Raw genomic sequence first — 16,146 nt, forward strand, 5'->3', positions numbered from 1 at the left:
GGACAGCTCCCATCTGTAGCAGCTGCTCTCAGGGAACCAGAGGCAAGGTGCCTGCCGCCCCTTGGAGGCCGCTCAGGGGAGGCGGCCTCTGCTCCTCTCCCATCTCACGGCTGAGGTGCCCAGCCAGACTCCCACAGCTCGTCAGCAGAAAAGATGGGGCTCAACCCCAGGCAACCCGGGGTAGGCAGGAGGAAGTTGAGGGGGCTCTGTTGCCAGAGCGTGACATCTCAGTCTAGGGGAGTGGGTCTTAAACATTTCGAAGCGTGAGACTCTCTGGAGTCACCGTGTGAAAGGTCCATTTCGTGGCCCTGCCCCGTGACTCTCACTCGGCAGGACTGAGGTGGGGCCCTGGAATCTGCATGTTTTTAAGTGCCCCAGGTGACTCAGATACAGGCGCTACAGGGGGACCCCCACACTTTGATGGGGGGGTCCTAGCCAGAGACCAGAGGAGCCACTGCTGTGATGTTCCCTCCAAGGCCATCACCGCCCCCCCATCTCCAGCCCAGCTCCCTCCCCGTCCTCTCCAGAGGGAGGTGGCGAGGCCCGATGGATGCAACAGCAGCCTGGCTGTGGTCAGCTGACGGAATCTGAAAGTCCTCTGTGTGGCTTCCTGCGAGGTGGGCGGGGTGGGTGGACAGGAAGAAGGAAGGACATCTGGTCAAGTCCTTTCCTGTCGTCCCTGCACCTGAGCAGGACCCCCGAGGGCGATGCAGTCCCCATCGGCAGTGACATGAGCAGGGGCTGGATAGGAAGCCTGGTGTCAAGGGACAGGGCTGCCTTCCAAAAGTGTGACTCGGGTTCAAAGGAGAAGGGCCCCTTCCTCACGGCCCCGAGGAGGTCGTGTGCTGACCGGGAGCCCCCTCAGCTCCCCACTTGGGAAGGGCCTCCTCAGGCAGCCCCTGGCCCTTCTTCTGCCCAGCCCTGCTCCAGCCGAGGTGAGGGTGAGGTCTGGGTAGGGCCCTCAGAACCAGGGTTCCCCTGCTCCCCAGCAGGGGAACGAGCCCGACTGTCCCCACCTCGCTGTGAAGAAAGGATGCTGGCTCTGCATGGTGCTCCAGGAGCTGGCTCCCCAGGGCGCTCCGGAGAGGGGCCTGGTGGTGGGGGGGTGGGGGCATTGTGGCCGCAGCCGCCCGTGCCGTCCCCAGTACAGACGCTGGTCTGTTTGTTAGGGTGACTCTTCTCACTGCTTGACGGTCACGTTTCTTGAAGGACTGGAGCTGCAGTGGGTGGAGGAGCGGGTTGGAAACCAGAAGTACAGTGAACATTTACTGGGGAGCCACCTCACACTGGGCTGTAGGCTGAGTGCTGGACAGGGTCGTCTTCCCTGCTTAAAGCTCCAGGGCACCAAGTGCTACAGCTGCCCCCACGGCACGGATTGGGAAACCGAGGCCAGAGAGGCGGCCAGCTGGGAGACCCTGGAGCCTGGCCTCCCACCCTCCTCCAGGCCTCCCGGGCCTGTGCAGGTGAGGACAGGAAGCTGCCCAGCGCAGTGGGTTTGGCTCCTGCGGAAGCCGTGAGCTGGCCCACGTCCAGGTACCAGTGGGAGCAGCGCTGAGGATCACGGGACGCCTGGTGCTGAGAGCCAGTTGCTAGAATGTGGAGGTGGGAGTAGCTGCTGCCTCTGGTTCCTGGTGGCCCCCAGCTCCTCCCTCCAGGCCACTCTCGCCTCCCTGGGCCTCCAGGGCCCCCCTGGACCTGCCCCGTCTCGTGGCTGGCCACAGCTCCGGTGGATCAGCGCATGGCCCTTAAGGTTGCTAATTATTTTGACTGTCACCTTGGCTTTCAGGAGAGGATTTGTCACAGATCTGACCCAAAGTCCTCCCTAAGCCGTGGAAATCTATCTCCGCGGAGGCTGCCTGCCTGGCTCAGCAGAAAGACCCTGGGGAGCCTCAGACCCTCACAGAGCGAAACTATACTCTTTCTAAGCCTCAGTTTCCTTCTCTATAGAAACAACAACAGAGGATCATGCCTCCGGCCTGCCTCACCGAGGACCCTCGAGGTAGCTTGGGTAGGCCACAAGGCTCTCGCCTCTCTCGCCTCCTGCAGAAGCGGACTCGGCTCCCACCCCCACCCCAACCCTTTCCTTTGTGATGACCAATATTTCAACATTAGTCTTCAGCTCTGAGCAAGAGCAAAAATCATTAGAATGTTTCATCAGGGACCTGCTTTCATCTGTATTTGCTGAAACCCAGCCCGAGGTCTCTGCATGTGTTATTTGTATTTTTCCTTTGTCACCGATGAGCTGGTTTCTGAATCCAGTTGCCTGTGTATGAGGGAAGCTCGGGCCTCCATACGGTGCTCCAACTGGCCTTCTCCGGCCCACACACCGGGGAGAGGGAACTGAGATTCCAGATGGCCTAGGGAGCCACGCGGGATGGAGGAGAGGAGGGAGAGACGGGAGGGAGAGGGAGCCTCGAGTGCTGAGATAAACAAATTCGGGGCCAATTACCCGTGGCAACCTTGCCCCCCAAGGAGGGGAGATGGCCGGAAAAATATGAAAATAATATTGAACCAACCACATGACGGAGGAAGTTTGCACCCAGCTGGGAATTTGCTGCCACCCCTCCCCTTCCTCCTGCAGTAGAGGGCAGGAGAAAATTCCAGAACCAAACAGGACAAGGAGGTTGGCAGAGCGGTCTGTGAAGCTAACAAGTACAAAACATGGTTAGGAGGGAGGGGTCTGTGGTTAGGAAAGAGGAGAGAGAGGGTGAGAGCAAGCTCCTTGAGCCACGATCCTGGGCACCCCTCACCACCACTCTGCGCCCCCACCTGCAGCGCCTGCTGGCTAACGAGGCCCAGGTCTGTTCCAGGCACAGGGCGCTCCCTTCCTGCAGAAGCTCTTTTTGTCCTTGAGCAGGTAGTGACAGATAGAGAAGCCAGCTCCGAGCAGGGAGGTAAGTAGCCCAGGGTCACCCAGAGAATTAATATCATAATTGAGAATAACAACTAGGCCTCCTATTTACTAGATAAAATAGTGCCAGGGGACATGCTGAGAGAGACAGGAAAATAGAATTTAAAATCATTTTTTATTTCTCTGCAAACATAGTTGGTGTTGCATTTTTCCCTTCCCTTCCCCGGAGAGGCCGGAGCTGGCACTATCTTTTCCCATCCATGCGTGGACGCCAAGACCCCAAGATCCCCCAGGCTCCACTCCTCCCACCTGCCAGGGCAGTTTCTCAGTGGGATCCAGGGACGGGCTGCAGAGGCTCACCAGGGGTGGCGCTGGCATGGCCACCAAGTTCACTCCAGGGCCACCCCAGAAGGTCGGAAGCACACCCAGCTCTCCCTGCACCAGGAGCTCAGGATGGTGGAGGGACGGCGGTTCAAACCCCAGCTCTGCTGCACCAGGGCCTGAGCCTCGATCTTCCCTCTTTGTAAGGTGAGCCAGCTCTCGAAAAGTTCTTACGAACATCAGGTGCCACCAGCGGGACCGAGAGCCTGGGTGCACTCCCCGTGCCTGGATGACCGTGCTGCCAGAGCCGTCGCGACCACACACAGCGTTAAACCAGGAAGGGCCTTCAGGGCAATGTATGTGAGAACTTTCAAGAGCTATGAATTAACTGGAGGGTGTTAACTGTAGAAATAAAATAATAGAAGAAAATTACCCCTAAAGAATTAGAACAAAACAATTAGTGAGAAAGAAAATGGATTAGAGGAAGAGAAAGGCACATGCAAATAGCCGTTGCGTGGAGCCCCAGGAAAGCACAGCCCACTGTCGGGTGCTGGAGCTGCCATGCAAGGCCGAGGGGAAGTGAGAAACAGAGGCCCGCAACCAAACGGAGCCCAGGCCGCGCAGTAAGACCAGGTTCCCAAGCAGGGGGCAGACGGGAGGTGAGGGACAATCAGGTGTGGATTCTGGTTTCTCTTCTGCATTTGCTGGCTGTGACCTTGAGTACATCCCTGAGCAGATCTCGGAGTCGAAGTGCTCGGGAATATCGGGGGCAGGGAAGCAGGGACAGGCTGGACCAGGAGGGGATGGAAGGGACTTGGAATAAAACAGAACGAGGCTGGAGTCCTCTCTGGGTGTATGGCTTGGGCAAGTTCCTCTAGTTCAGTGTTCTCATCTGTCAAATGGGCAGAAGAGTGTCTGCAGAGGCTGCTGAGCAGGGTGAGTGCACAAAGCTTGTGACGCAGGCTGAGCATCCTTATGAACCAGAATTCTGCTTGCTGCCTAACCAGATCGGCCCTGCTCTGGGCCCCCAACTCTCTGAGAGGCTTGGATAAACTGATGCCCTCCCCACCTGACTTGGCCCCTTGGAGTGCACCAAGACAATCATACTCTATCCCCGAGGCCACAGTGACTGATTTGGGGAACAGGCACATGACCTAACCCAGATCAATCAGAATCTCAGGACTTTTGCAGGGAACGCCTGGCCAAAGACATGCTCTTCTCTCCATGTTAAACAGGAGGCGTGTGGTGTCAGGAACAATTAAATGTTCTCACAGGGAGTCCTGGATCCAGCCATATCTGAAGCTATATAGATTACCATACGAGCTGACATATTCCCTTGTTTGCTAAAGCCAGCTTGGGTCCTGGCTTATTCTCAGCCACTACTTAGTAAAGCCTCTCCCATCCCACCAAATCACCAGCTCATTTGAATTTGAGATTTTCTTATAAGTGCCATTGCCTGGCTCCAGGGTAGGAACTTTCAGCTCAAGTGTGCTCCATCATCTCAGCAGCAGCAGGCACAGGGTTGTCAAACTTGGCCACTGCTGCCCGGTACAGCCACTCCTCCTACTCAGGAGCTCCGTGCACTCGCCTCGCTGTTCAGCATCTCCAGGAGCAGCCTCCTCTCAGCTCTGCGCCCCTGTGCAGCCGGGCTGAGAGCTGCGTTAAATAAAGACTGCAGTCCTGAAACTGCTTAAACGGATCTACATCAACGAGGACAGGACAGCGAGGGGAGGCCTTTAAATAGATTCTCGCCAAGAGCCAGCACCAGCAGGCCAAGCGCCTTCAGCCTTATTCTCCCCTTGTCCCAATGCGCCCTGTGTCTACCTTACCAGGCCTCACCCCAAATCCCGTCATAAACTGATTCACACAGTAGTACACGTTTCCCCTGTAGTTTAAGAGAGGAACGAAACAGAGGGTTGGCAACGACTAGCCCTGGGTTCCAGCCTCCAGCTCAGTGAGGACTGAATGCCAGGCATCTTAAAGCCACAACAGAACCTGAACCACGTGACCGAGGACAGAGGAGCTTCTCCAATCCACCTCAAGCCGCATCACCCGGCCACACGGTCCCCATAACTTCTTTCACTGACTGCAAACCCTCATCCTTCCTTTCTCCTTGGAGGCTGTCAAAGTCCATTCCGTGCCGAGTCCAGTTCGGGTTTGTGTGCGTCCTCCTCCTCCGGCAGGGCTGGAGCAGGCCGGAGCCCGTCTCAGCAGGGCTGCCTGCTTGGCCAGGGGTGGGATCCAGCACTGGCTGCAGGACCTTGAAGGACAACTTCCAGGGCTGGCCCCCCGGGATATCAGGGTTTCCCTGGGGCGAGGTTGCTACAGTCCCCACTGCATGGCCAGGTGCTCCAAACCCCCACCAGAGAGCCAGGTGTCCCCCTGACAGCACTCAGGGCTCTGACTACCATCCAGCCCTAAGAGCCACAGGTGCATCCTCTCTGCTGATCCTCAAAACCAGCCTATGAAGTAGGTACTATGACTATCTCCATTTTACAGACCGGGAAGGTGAGGACCAGAGAGGTCAAGTAGCCTGACTCTATGTCACCTAGCCAGCGAGCTATAGAGCCAGGACTGAAGCCCAGGGAGGCTGCCTCCAGAGCCCAAGGCCTGGACCCCGACACTCGCCGTACTGCCTGTTAAGCCCTGTATTTATATCCAGCTAGATGTGGCCGTCGCTGTTTATTGCCTCCCACACGCTAGGCACTGAGCTGGGAAGATTACTCTCCATTTCATTTTCTCTTCATAACCACCCTTCAGGTCAGGCCCGTGAGCCCCACTTCACAGACGAGGATGCTGAGGGTGGGACAGGAGACCTCGGATCGCTCAGCTCGTGAATCGCCCAGCTGGGATTCAAACTCGGGCCCGTCGATTCCAACATCCATGTGCTCTGCCATTTAGGGTCCCAGAACTGCTGGGTTGCGAACCTGCAAAGAACTTTTTATTCTGGAATTATTATAGATTCACAGGAAGTGGCAAAGACAGTGTAGAGAGGTCCCCTGTACCCCGCACGCAGTGCCCCTGGCAGTTGCATCCTATAACTCTAGGACGAAACCAGGACTGGGAAATGGGCGTCAGCACCGTGTGTGCGCAGCGTCCCGTCATTTTATTGTCCGTGGAGCTTCCTGAAATCACCCCGCACTCAAGATACGGCACTGTGCCTTCACCTCAACGACGTCCCTCATGCTGGTCCCTCATGGCCACCCCCTGCACCTTCCCTCACCTCGGCCACCAGTATCTGCTTGCCATCTCTGTAACCGCCATATCAAGAATGTCGTGTAAATGGCATCAGATGATATGTCAGCTCCCGAGAATGGCTTTTTTCACTCACAAAGGCCTTATTTTAAAATAAATATTTACTGAGAACCTCCTGCATATCAGGTAGGTGTGATTCCCTTTCAGGAATATATCACGTAAGACTCTTTTGGTTTCCAGCGACAGAACCCAACTCCAACTGTATTGTACAAGGGGATGTATTGGCATTGGTAATAGGAAAGTCCAGAGGTGGGGCTGGCTTCAGGCCCAGCTGGATCTAGGGGCTTGTTAGGACTGCTCTCATTTTCCATGTCTTGGCTCTGCTCTCCTTTCTGCTGGTTTCCCTAGAAGCCTGGCTCTCACCACTTGGCAGCTGCTGGTAGCTCTGGTCCTGCAGGCTACTCGCTCACAGGCCCAGGGGAAAGGAGCACCCTTTTCTTAGACAAGTTCCAGCAAAGGTTCTGGCCCTGATTGGCCCAGCTTGGTGCCCACCTGACCCTGAACCAATCTCTGGTGGGGGGGAGGGGTGGCAAAGAGGGTTGCTGTGCTCTGATTGGCTAATTTCTGATCATGTGCCCCCTCCTGGAGCCAATCCTGGTGTCAGCCCTGCCCAGATCACAGGAATCGCGGGGAAGGGCTTAAGGAAACTTCGGGGTGCTGCTGCTAGAGGAAGGGGAGTAAGTGCCGGGCCCAGGGGAGACGTGGTGGTGGTAGACTACCTCAGGTCGGCTTGTTTGTTTTCCAAAAAATATGGAGAAAGTCCTGGGAAGACCAAACGATCCACCCAAATTCAGAGCTCCAGGCCCTGGGAAGTGCCTTGCTGGGCTTTGAGCCCCCGCTGCAGATGCCCCGCCCCCTCACTTCCGTGCTCGGATGCGAGATGGAGAGATTCTGGCAAGCGAGCAAAGCATTTCAGTTTCTGCCAGGGTCTGGCTGTGGCCGTCGGGCAGGGCCACTCTCTTTGAGTCTCAGCAAACGGCTCAGGCCACCCTCTGGGGCCGCGGCAGCCTCCGTGGAGGCTGGGCCTGGCGTGCCCCCCCAGTGCGCAGGCTGGCGCGCTGCCGCTCCAAGTGCCATCCCCACGTGTGTGCAGCCCCTGGCACTCGCTGCACGCGTGGGCTGCCACGTGGCGCCGGGAGAGCCAAGAAGATCCGGCCGCCGTCCAACAGGAGGGCAGGCAGATGGAGTGAGTGACTCAGCACGGAGGCCAGCTGTGGCCAGATGAGAAGAATAAACACAGAGGCCGGAGGCCAGACCTGCCACCGTGCCCCTCAGAGCCGGGCAGGAACGGCGGGAGCCTGGGGGGTGACAGACAGACAGGGATGAGCATGGGGGAGATGGATGGCCCTGTCAGGCTCAGTGGAGTGAGGAAAGCCAGACAGATGGTCTCCTTAAAGAAACCAGCCCGCAGGAGGGAGCAGGGCTTTGCACTGCCGTGGGGGGCCCGAGGCACGCTCCTTCCAGACGGGGGCTCCTCCTGGCCTGGGTCGTTCCAGCTGGGGCTTGCATGCTGCCCTCATTCTGTCTAAGGTGGCCCCAGGTGTGCCCACTGCTGGGACCAGCCGTTTAGAAGCCCTGGCCACAACAGGTGGGCCATGAAGTCCTTGCCCTGATCTTCTGTCCCAGCAAAGCCCCCGCCCCGCACTCAGCTCCTCGTTGCTAATACCACTGTTGAGCACCTGTCACCCATGGCACCATACTGGGCATTCTAGCTGCATCACCTCCACGCTGCCTTTGCTGTCCCCTAGACTGGAACCCTCTCTCCCCAGGTCCCCACATGCTCTTTCTCAGGGGTCTCCTCCTCCAAGAGGCCCGCCCTGACCTCCCCTTCTGAAGTGGCCCCATCACTCTCTTGTCCAGGACACTGTTTAGTTGTATCATAACTTCATCGCTAATCTGAATTTATCTCATCCTTTTACTCCCCGGCTTGTCCCCTGATAAGACAAGAGGGCCTCCAGGGTGTGGGCCACGTCTGTCTTCTTCTTGGCTGTGTCCTAGGTCCTACAACAGTGCCTGGCATGTAAATGTGTGTGGACTGAATCCTCTCAGCCCAGAGAGGGCCTGCCTGAGCCCCGTCTTCTTTTCCTGCTCAGCACTTCCAGCTGTCGCTCATTCTGTGTATTTGTCTTCTTTATCTGCCGTCTCCCCACTAGAACGGATGCGTCACAAGAGAAGCAACGTGTGTCTGTACCCCAGTGCTTTGTCGGTCCAGTGAGCGGGCCTGAGGCAGCTGAGAGAGGGAGGAAGGCAGCTGCTCGTGGCCTCAGAGGGGGCGAGGGCCTCACTGGGCAGCCTGGCCCCAAGTCCTGCTGCTCTGCTGTGCCACGAGCCCCCATCTCCGACACTTCCCCCGGCCCTGCTCCTCCCGGCTGCTGCGGGAAGGCACCCAGGCCCTAAGCCAGCCACGATGGCCAGTGTGGCAGCTGGATAGTGCCACCCAAAGATGTCCAGGTCCTAATCCCCGAAACCCAAGAATATGTGACCTTCCATGGCAAAGGGACTTTGCGGATGTGGTTAAGTTGTGGGTGTTGAGACAGGGAGGTTGTCCTGAATGACCCAGGTGGGCCCGACGCGATCACCAGCATCCTCACGTGAGGGAGGCAGCCGGAGATTGGACACAGAAGTAGGACAGGTGACAGTAGGAGTAAGAGGTTGGAGTGATGCGAGGAAGAGGTCACAAGCCAAGAGTGCAGGTGGCCCGCAGAAGGTGGAAAAGGCAAGGAAACGGACTGTCCCCCGGAGACTGCAGAGGGCGCCAGCTCTGCCCGCACCGTGACTTCCGCCCAGCGAGATGGAGTTGGGACTCCTGGCCTCTGGAACTGTAAGGGGATACGTTTGTGTTGTTTGAAAAGTGAGCAAGACACAGAGTTTCAGTTTTGCAAGATGGAAAAACTTCTGCGGAGCTGTTTCACAACGATGTGAGTATGCTTTTCACAACTAAACTATACACTTAAAAATGGTTAAGGCTGTAAATTTTAGGTTATGTGTTTTTTGACCACAATTTAAAAACAAGTTCCCACGCTTGTGGTAATGAGTGACAGCAGTCACGGGCACTGGCCAGGCCCGGAGGCACGGAGCCTGTGTGTCTCAGGGAGCGCAGTCCTGGCCCCTTCCCAGGGCGAGCCTCCTCCGGGGGCGGAGGGGCCGTGCGGGAGCCAGCTCTGTGCCATCAGCTAAACTGACAGAGGACAAGAGCCACAAGCGCTGGCGTCTCTCGAGCCTCCTGTGAGCAAGTGCTGTCCACACACCTCCCTTCCTCTTGTCAACATCTTTCCACGATGATCCCACTTCCCCACGAGGAAACAGGCTCAGAGAGGTGAGGTGACTTGCCCAAGGGCACACACCACGGAGCAGAGCTGGGTTCTTAATCTCCGTTTCCTGCCTCCTCGAGGCTGCTTCAGCCAGTGTCTCGCAGCTGCTGTTACAGGCGTTCCAACGCCCTAAGGCTGCCTCTCAGCGGCTTTTACAAGCCACCGTATTGCCGACTTTCTCCTGTTGGTAACCAGACATTCTCTCCCAGCTTATCAGAGACCAGAGTCTCATTCTGTCCCCAGACGCCCACCAGTATACGAGACTGTCCAGGAAAGTGCAGAGCCCCGAGTTAGCTCATGGTCTATGGGCACTTCTCTAAGGCCCCACGGCATGGCCTGAGATGGGGGGGTGGCAAGCTGGTGGCCAACAGGCATGCCTGGCCTGCAGAGGGAGTCTGCCTGGCCTGCACTGTCTTGGGTATTATTTTTACTTGGTGCCCAACATTTAACTTCAGAAGAGTTCTCTCCAAAATCAGAAGTCAGGAGCGTTCAGTTCTGCTTCTGTGTAGTCAGGACGGGCTGGGCTCACCCCTGGAAACAAACACCTCCGAGTCTTGGACACCTCCCACACGGACGTTTATGCCTTTCTCACACTGCACGTGCAGTGCAAGCGGCCCGGGGTCTCTGTTCCATGCAGTCATTTCGGGGCCCGGGCTGATGGAGGCCCTGCCATCCTTCAGTGGCATCTGAGACACGGGGCCATGTCAGTTGCTGCTTCAGGGAAGGAAGAGACAGAAGAGTGCATGGATGTCGCACAGCCTCAGCATGTTACACACATCTGATTTCTGTTCACTTGTCATTGACTGGATGTGGTCACGTGGCCCATCCACATTCCAAGAGGGCTGAGAAGTACAGTCTTCTGTGAACGCTAGTTTCACTAGTTCTGATATTGGTGAATACTAGTCTGCCACACTTTCGTATTTGGCAGCAATTCACTGGAGCCGAGTGAGCATGCCCCTCTCAGGGCTGCCATAGACTGGTGTTCAGGATGTGCACTGCACAGCTGCAGGAGGCACCAAACATGTCATGGTTTCTGGGATCAGTTCTTCCTGCAGATGTGCAGTGACAACCTACACGGCTGTCCGGAGCAGCCCTTCCATCCCTAGACAGGTACATGTGTTCCACTTGCCCCAGTGCCAGGCGAACCTCTTCACTGAAGTCTCGGTAGCATTCCGATTGCACCCTCTGTCTTAGAGTCACTAAGTGGATTCAGCCTAAATGCCAATTCCTCATCAATATCAGCTTCCTATAGGGTAAAGTCCAAACTCCTTCGCAGGGCATTCATAGAACTTACAAATGGGCCTCAGCTTCTTCACGCCAGCTTCCCTTCTCCAGCTATCATGTGTCCCCATCCTCTTGACAGTAATTCCTGAAGTGAGTTAGATGGGCCTCTGAACCCTCTGAGTGCTCCCTAAAGCAAATCAGCTTGGGAAATAGGTCACACTCCATCCTGCGCTGGAGAGCCACAGTGGACACTGTGTATTAAAAGTTCTGACAAGTCCTGCGTGTCGTTTCACTTTGTTTAATCCAGTGCTGCTGATCCTGCCCTTTACTCACACAGGAGCCATGATGTCCCAGGAGGAGGACCATCCATTCACCCAACACATTCTGCCCGTGTAGATGTCTGCACTGTTCCCTTCCTCACGCTGCCTTTCCTGAAGTCAGCTTAGCAGTTCCTATGCGTCCCGCAAATGCCTCTCCTAAAGATGCCCCCCGTGTCCTGTGTCACACTGAATAGTTATTCTGTGTTGGGCTCCCTCTGGCCCAGGACTTCTGTAGGACAGAGCTCTGACCCCAGGGCCATTGACCGTGCTGCCCCCTCTCTGCAGCTCACAGCAGCCTCCACACCCTGTCCCTGCACGGGGACATTTTTGGCCACTGGCACGTACCACAGCGGTGCTCAGTCCTTTTCTTTCCTCGGGGTGGGCAGGACCCCTGGACTTGGCCATACACACTCATACTCATCCTCAGTGGCTCTCGGAGGGCAGACGAATCTCAAGTCAACGCTGTCCTTTGAGTCCTCGTATGTTAAAAATGTGAAGAAAGCCCCGAAGCGTTACAGAGCTGTGGGGCAGTTTACATACGTGCACTGAACCGTTCACTAGCTCACTCGGCGCTGGTCAGAGAGCTGTGGGCCCAGGGAACACAGCAGAGGGTCTGTTTCCATGGCCGCTTGCTCCTGAGGTGGCATTGAGGAGGGGCGGAGGCGGGAGGTCGGAAGGGGGCCCCTTTTCTGTGGGGCGGGTGGGAAGGCCTCTGACGGGATCTGAGGGAGAGAGGGATGAGGCACGTGGAGAGCTGTGGGGAGAACCTTCCAGAGGAAGGGAAGGCACAGGCGAGGCCCTGACGGAGGCTTCAAGGAGCCAGGCTGGAGCAGAGCAGGCGGCTCTGGATGGGGATGGAGCCGGCTCGGGCTGCTGAGAGGACCTGCCGAAGCCCGAGAAGGAGCAACGCCTGACAGAGCATCCCTGAGTCTGCGCAGCACCTCTCGGGGTCTGAGTCTGCGGCTTGTTGACGGGAGGCCCGGCCAACCCTCGTGCCCACAGCCCCTTCCTTCCCAGTCAGAGAAGACGCCAGGCCCCACGGCGCCCTGTCCGCTTCCTGCCACATGTGGGTCGTGGGCCCATTTCACAGGCTAGGGAACTGGGGCTTGGAGGAAGGACGGGGCCCTGGGGGAGAGTGTGGGCTGCTTCCAGAAAGCTGCTCAGGCGCCCGCCTGGGGACACCCTGTGGGGATGCTGTTCCCAGCTGGGGTCTGATGCCCCGGCACAGCAGGAGAGACCAGAGGCCCAGAGGGCCGGGAAGCCCTGCCTCGGCCGAGGCCTGAGCTGGTCCACTGAGGAGGTTGGGGATCGAGTGGGCTCCTGGGTCTGGGGTTCACCTCCTCCATTCCGTCCTGTCCTCCTGGGCACAGGGAGCCAGAGGGGCTCAGGGGAGAGGTCCATGCACATCGAAGGCCCCAGGATGTGGGAGGCGGGGTGGGGACACCCAGCATTCTCCTTCCCGCAGTGGGCGTTTCAGGGGAAGAGCCGGCTCTGAGGCGCTGGAGGGAACCGCGGCCTCTGTCCAGCCTGTGGCCTCAGCACACGGCCTGACCCCTGCAGGCCTTGGGGCCTGCTCATGGGGGAGCCTTCAGTGTGTGCATAAACCCGGTGCCTCCCCTCCGGGTCCCAGCACAGCCCCGCTCACAGAGGGCCTGGTCTGCCCAGTCCTACCCACGGAGCTGCTCCACGGAGACTCGTGGTGGCTCGTGGGCCACATGTGACCAATGCAGTGCCTGAAAATCAAGCCAGTTCCTATTCTAAAAGTCCAGATTTCCAGCCCCTCTTTGAAACAGCATGGCCAGCCACGCTGGGCCTGCCTCGCGTGCACCACACCAGCCGGAGCCCAGAGCGTCTGCCCACAGCAGCCTCCCTCTGGGCTCGGCTGTGGCAGAGGAGTTCTCAAGCCTTGCCCTCACGAAGGTGATGGAGGGCTCCGGCAGGGGCTTCGCTCCTTGCCACCCCTAGAGCCAATGAACCAACCTTCTGTGACAGTTCCCAGGGCAAAGGTCACTCACACCCCTGCAGGCTGGGGCCCTGTGACATGACTGTTCCCACGGGCAGGCAGCATGCGCAACCCCTCCGTCCTCCACCAGCCACAGGGGACCGGTGTGGGTGGGTGGGCCACCCCTAGGGGTCAACCCCCCCCCATTCCATCCTGCCCTTCTGGGGCTGGAAAGGCTGAGGGGAGGGACGGCCTCATGGAAGTTTCCAGAATCCCTAGTGGAGGGGAGTGGGGAGTCTCCAGGGGCTTACAGACGCACACTGCCCTGGCCGCCTGTCAGGAGAAGACATGGATGGAATGTCCCCAGGGCCAGGGGTGCAGGAGGAGCAGCAGTGCAGCCCAGGAGCCTCCCCCACAGACTGGCACCCCCAGACCAGGGCGGGGCCGGGCCTGTGCCCACCCCTCCCCAGGGCCTGGGAAGAAAGGAGACAGGTGGTCAGGCAGGCAGCCTGGAGACCTGCGTTCCCAGCTGGGGTCGCCCCACCACTGTGTGACCCCAGGCTAGACCCTCCACCTCTCTGGGCATCACTTTGAGGTGGTAAGGAAGGGGGGGTGCCCTTGATGGTCTCTAGGGATGCTTTTCACTCCGAAAGTCTCCACATCCGCCTTGAATGGCCCGCCGCACCCACCGCAGCCGCGGGTTACACAGCCCACACGCTGGGCACTGCGCAGCCTGGCCCTGCGCCAGCCGGCCTCCCACACACGGGGTTTGGGGCTCAGCCACGCCTGGCACACCCCATGGGAGCAGTAAACTCTGCCAGCTCCCACCACTCGGGGGAGGAAGCTAAGACCGGGGAGGGTCCCCACGAGCAGAGCGCTCCGGGGCCACCACAGGCCCGTAGTGAAAGCCTCCCCTGGAGCTGTGCCGCCCATGGCCCTGGTCACTCAGTAGGCAAGTGACAGTGCCAGAGCCCCACAGGGCTTCCAAGTCACAGCCTCCAGCGTCAGCCACCCCACTCCCCCTCCTGCAGGCCCCACCCTGCCCCCAAGGGGAGCGTAGCCCCAGTTTAATTCGCCACATTTGGGGCTGCCCAGTGGTTCCTGGTCCTGTACCCTCCCCAGGAACTGGACCAGTCACCCCAACGTCACATCTGCTGCACAGCATCCCCCACTATCCCAGCTTCCTCTCCCCAACCCCTCGCTTCAGTTCAGGGAGGGGACCCGTTTTAGGCGCCGGGAGAGCTGCCCCCAGGAATGCAGGTGGGCACCAGGGGGCATGCGCAGCGCTGGTCCAATGGGTTCTAAGCCCTAAGGCCCATTTGGAGGGAGCTCTCCTCCAGGGCCACTGCCTTGACTTGGGTGGCAGAGGGAGCGACTGAGACCCCCTTTACGCTGTGGGCCCTGGGTCCTTCTCTGCAGCTCTCAGGTCCTACGGAAACCCTCCATCACCCCAAAGCAGATTCCAGCCTGGTGTGTACTCATCTCAGGGACCCGAAGAGAGGCCAAGAGCCTCATTTGGCGGTTGTCTTTCTTACCAGCTCCGAATGTCTCCTGTTCATCATGCTTGAGGGCAGTTTTAGGAAAAAGGTTTTACAGCTGCTGTAGAAAGAGTAAGTAATGCAAGTTGGGGGAAGAAAGCAAATTCACGGAGTCCTTTCCGCAGACGCTTGCTGAGCAGGTGTGCACTGACAGAGGCAGATAGATGACCCGCAATTACCTGCCTGGATCCCCCGGCCTCGCCCAGGCTCCCTCCTGCCTGGTCGCCAAGCAATTTCAGACTTTCTGTACATCTAAAGCAGAGATTGTCAACGATTTCTCTCTCCAGCAGATGTGGCTTTCAGGTAGGGAGACAGCCCCAGCGTGTTTATTCTCGAACAAAGGCAGTTGGAGACAGAACAGGCGCGCGGCCCTCCCCCAGCCACCGGCTCCTCGCTCTCCCCCAGTCGGGCTGCAGAGGGGTGACCTGAAGATGTGTGCCCAGCTCAGCCTCCACAGAGTGCCGGGAACACAGGCTCGGGCTGCTCTGCTGCCTTCCCGTGTGTGGGGCTGATCGTGGCTGCACTGGCAGGAACAGGTGACATCTATAAGATGTCACGGGGCCAATGTGGCCTGTCCCTTGACTGTTCCAGAGCTCGGGCAGGCCCCTCTGGACTCTTCTCTCCTAGGAGGGAGGGAGCATTTAAAGTGTCTGGTTTCAGCAAGAGGTCCCCTAACCAACGCCCCAGGACAAGGGGAGAAAGGGGGTGGTGTGGGCAGGCATGCGAGCTGCTGGCACTCACATGCACACCGCGGGGCGGGCGTCCGAATTCGCAGGTGTCACCTCCATTCTCTCCCCAGCGCCCTGTTGGCTCCTGTGGTGAAGGAGGAATCTGGGCCTAAGAGACACCCCAAGACCACAGGAGGGAGCAGTTCCAAATTCAGCCACCAACTGCCACCTTCAGGATTTAGGTCACATCTACGTACCATGGCTGCACTTGTTTACGCTTTCTGCTGTCGTTGTTTTAAACCGAGTAATACAATCACGTGGTTCTAAAAGCAAAACAAGGCTAGAAGGTGAAAGAGGAGGTCTCTCTCCCACTCTGCACTGTCATCCAGGTCCCCAGCCCCCACCAACCACAAGAGGCTGGTAAGGTTGTTAGGTTTTTGTCTGTCCTTCCAGAGTATCTTTATGGAAGTATACCAAGGATGAAGACATATTCTGATTTTCCCTCCTTCTTGTGCAAAACATAACATATGCCTATAGACGGTTCTGTATCTTGATTTCTCCCTTGATGTAGTGCACGGATGCTCCACTTTGTGCATATGAGCCAGCACGTGGATGAGGTATTGACCGACTACAACAGCAAAAGATGAGGAGCAACTCAAGTGTTCCCCACGAGGGGGCCAGCTCGAGGAGCTGTGGCCTGTCCGCACAATGGGAGA

The sequence above is a fragment of the Equus caballus genome, chromosome 14 (genome assembly GCF_041296265.1).
Source record: "Equus caballus isolate H_3958 breed thoroughbred chromosome 14, TB-T2T, whole genome shotgun sequence".
Classification (NCBI taxonomy): Eukaryota; Metazoa; Chordata; class Mammalia; order Perissodactyla; family Equidae; genus Equus; species Equus caballus.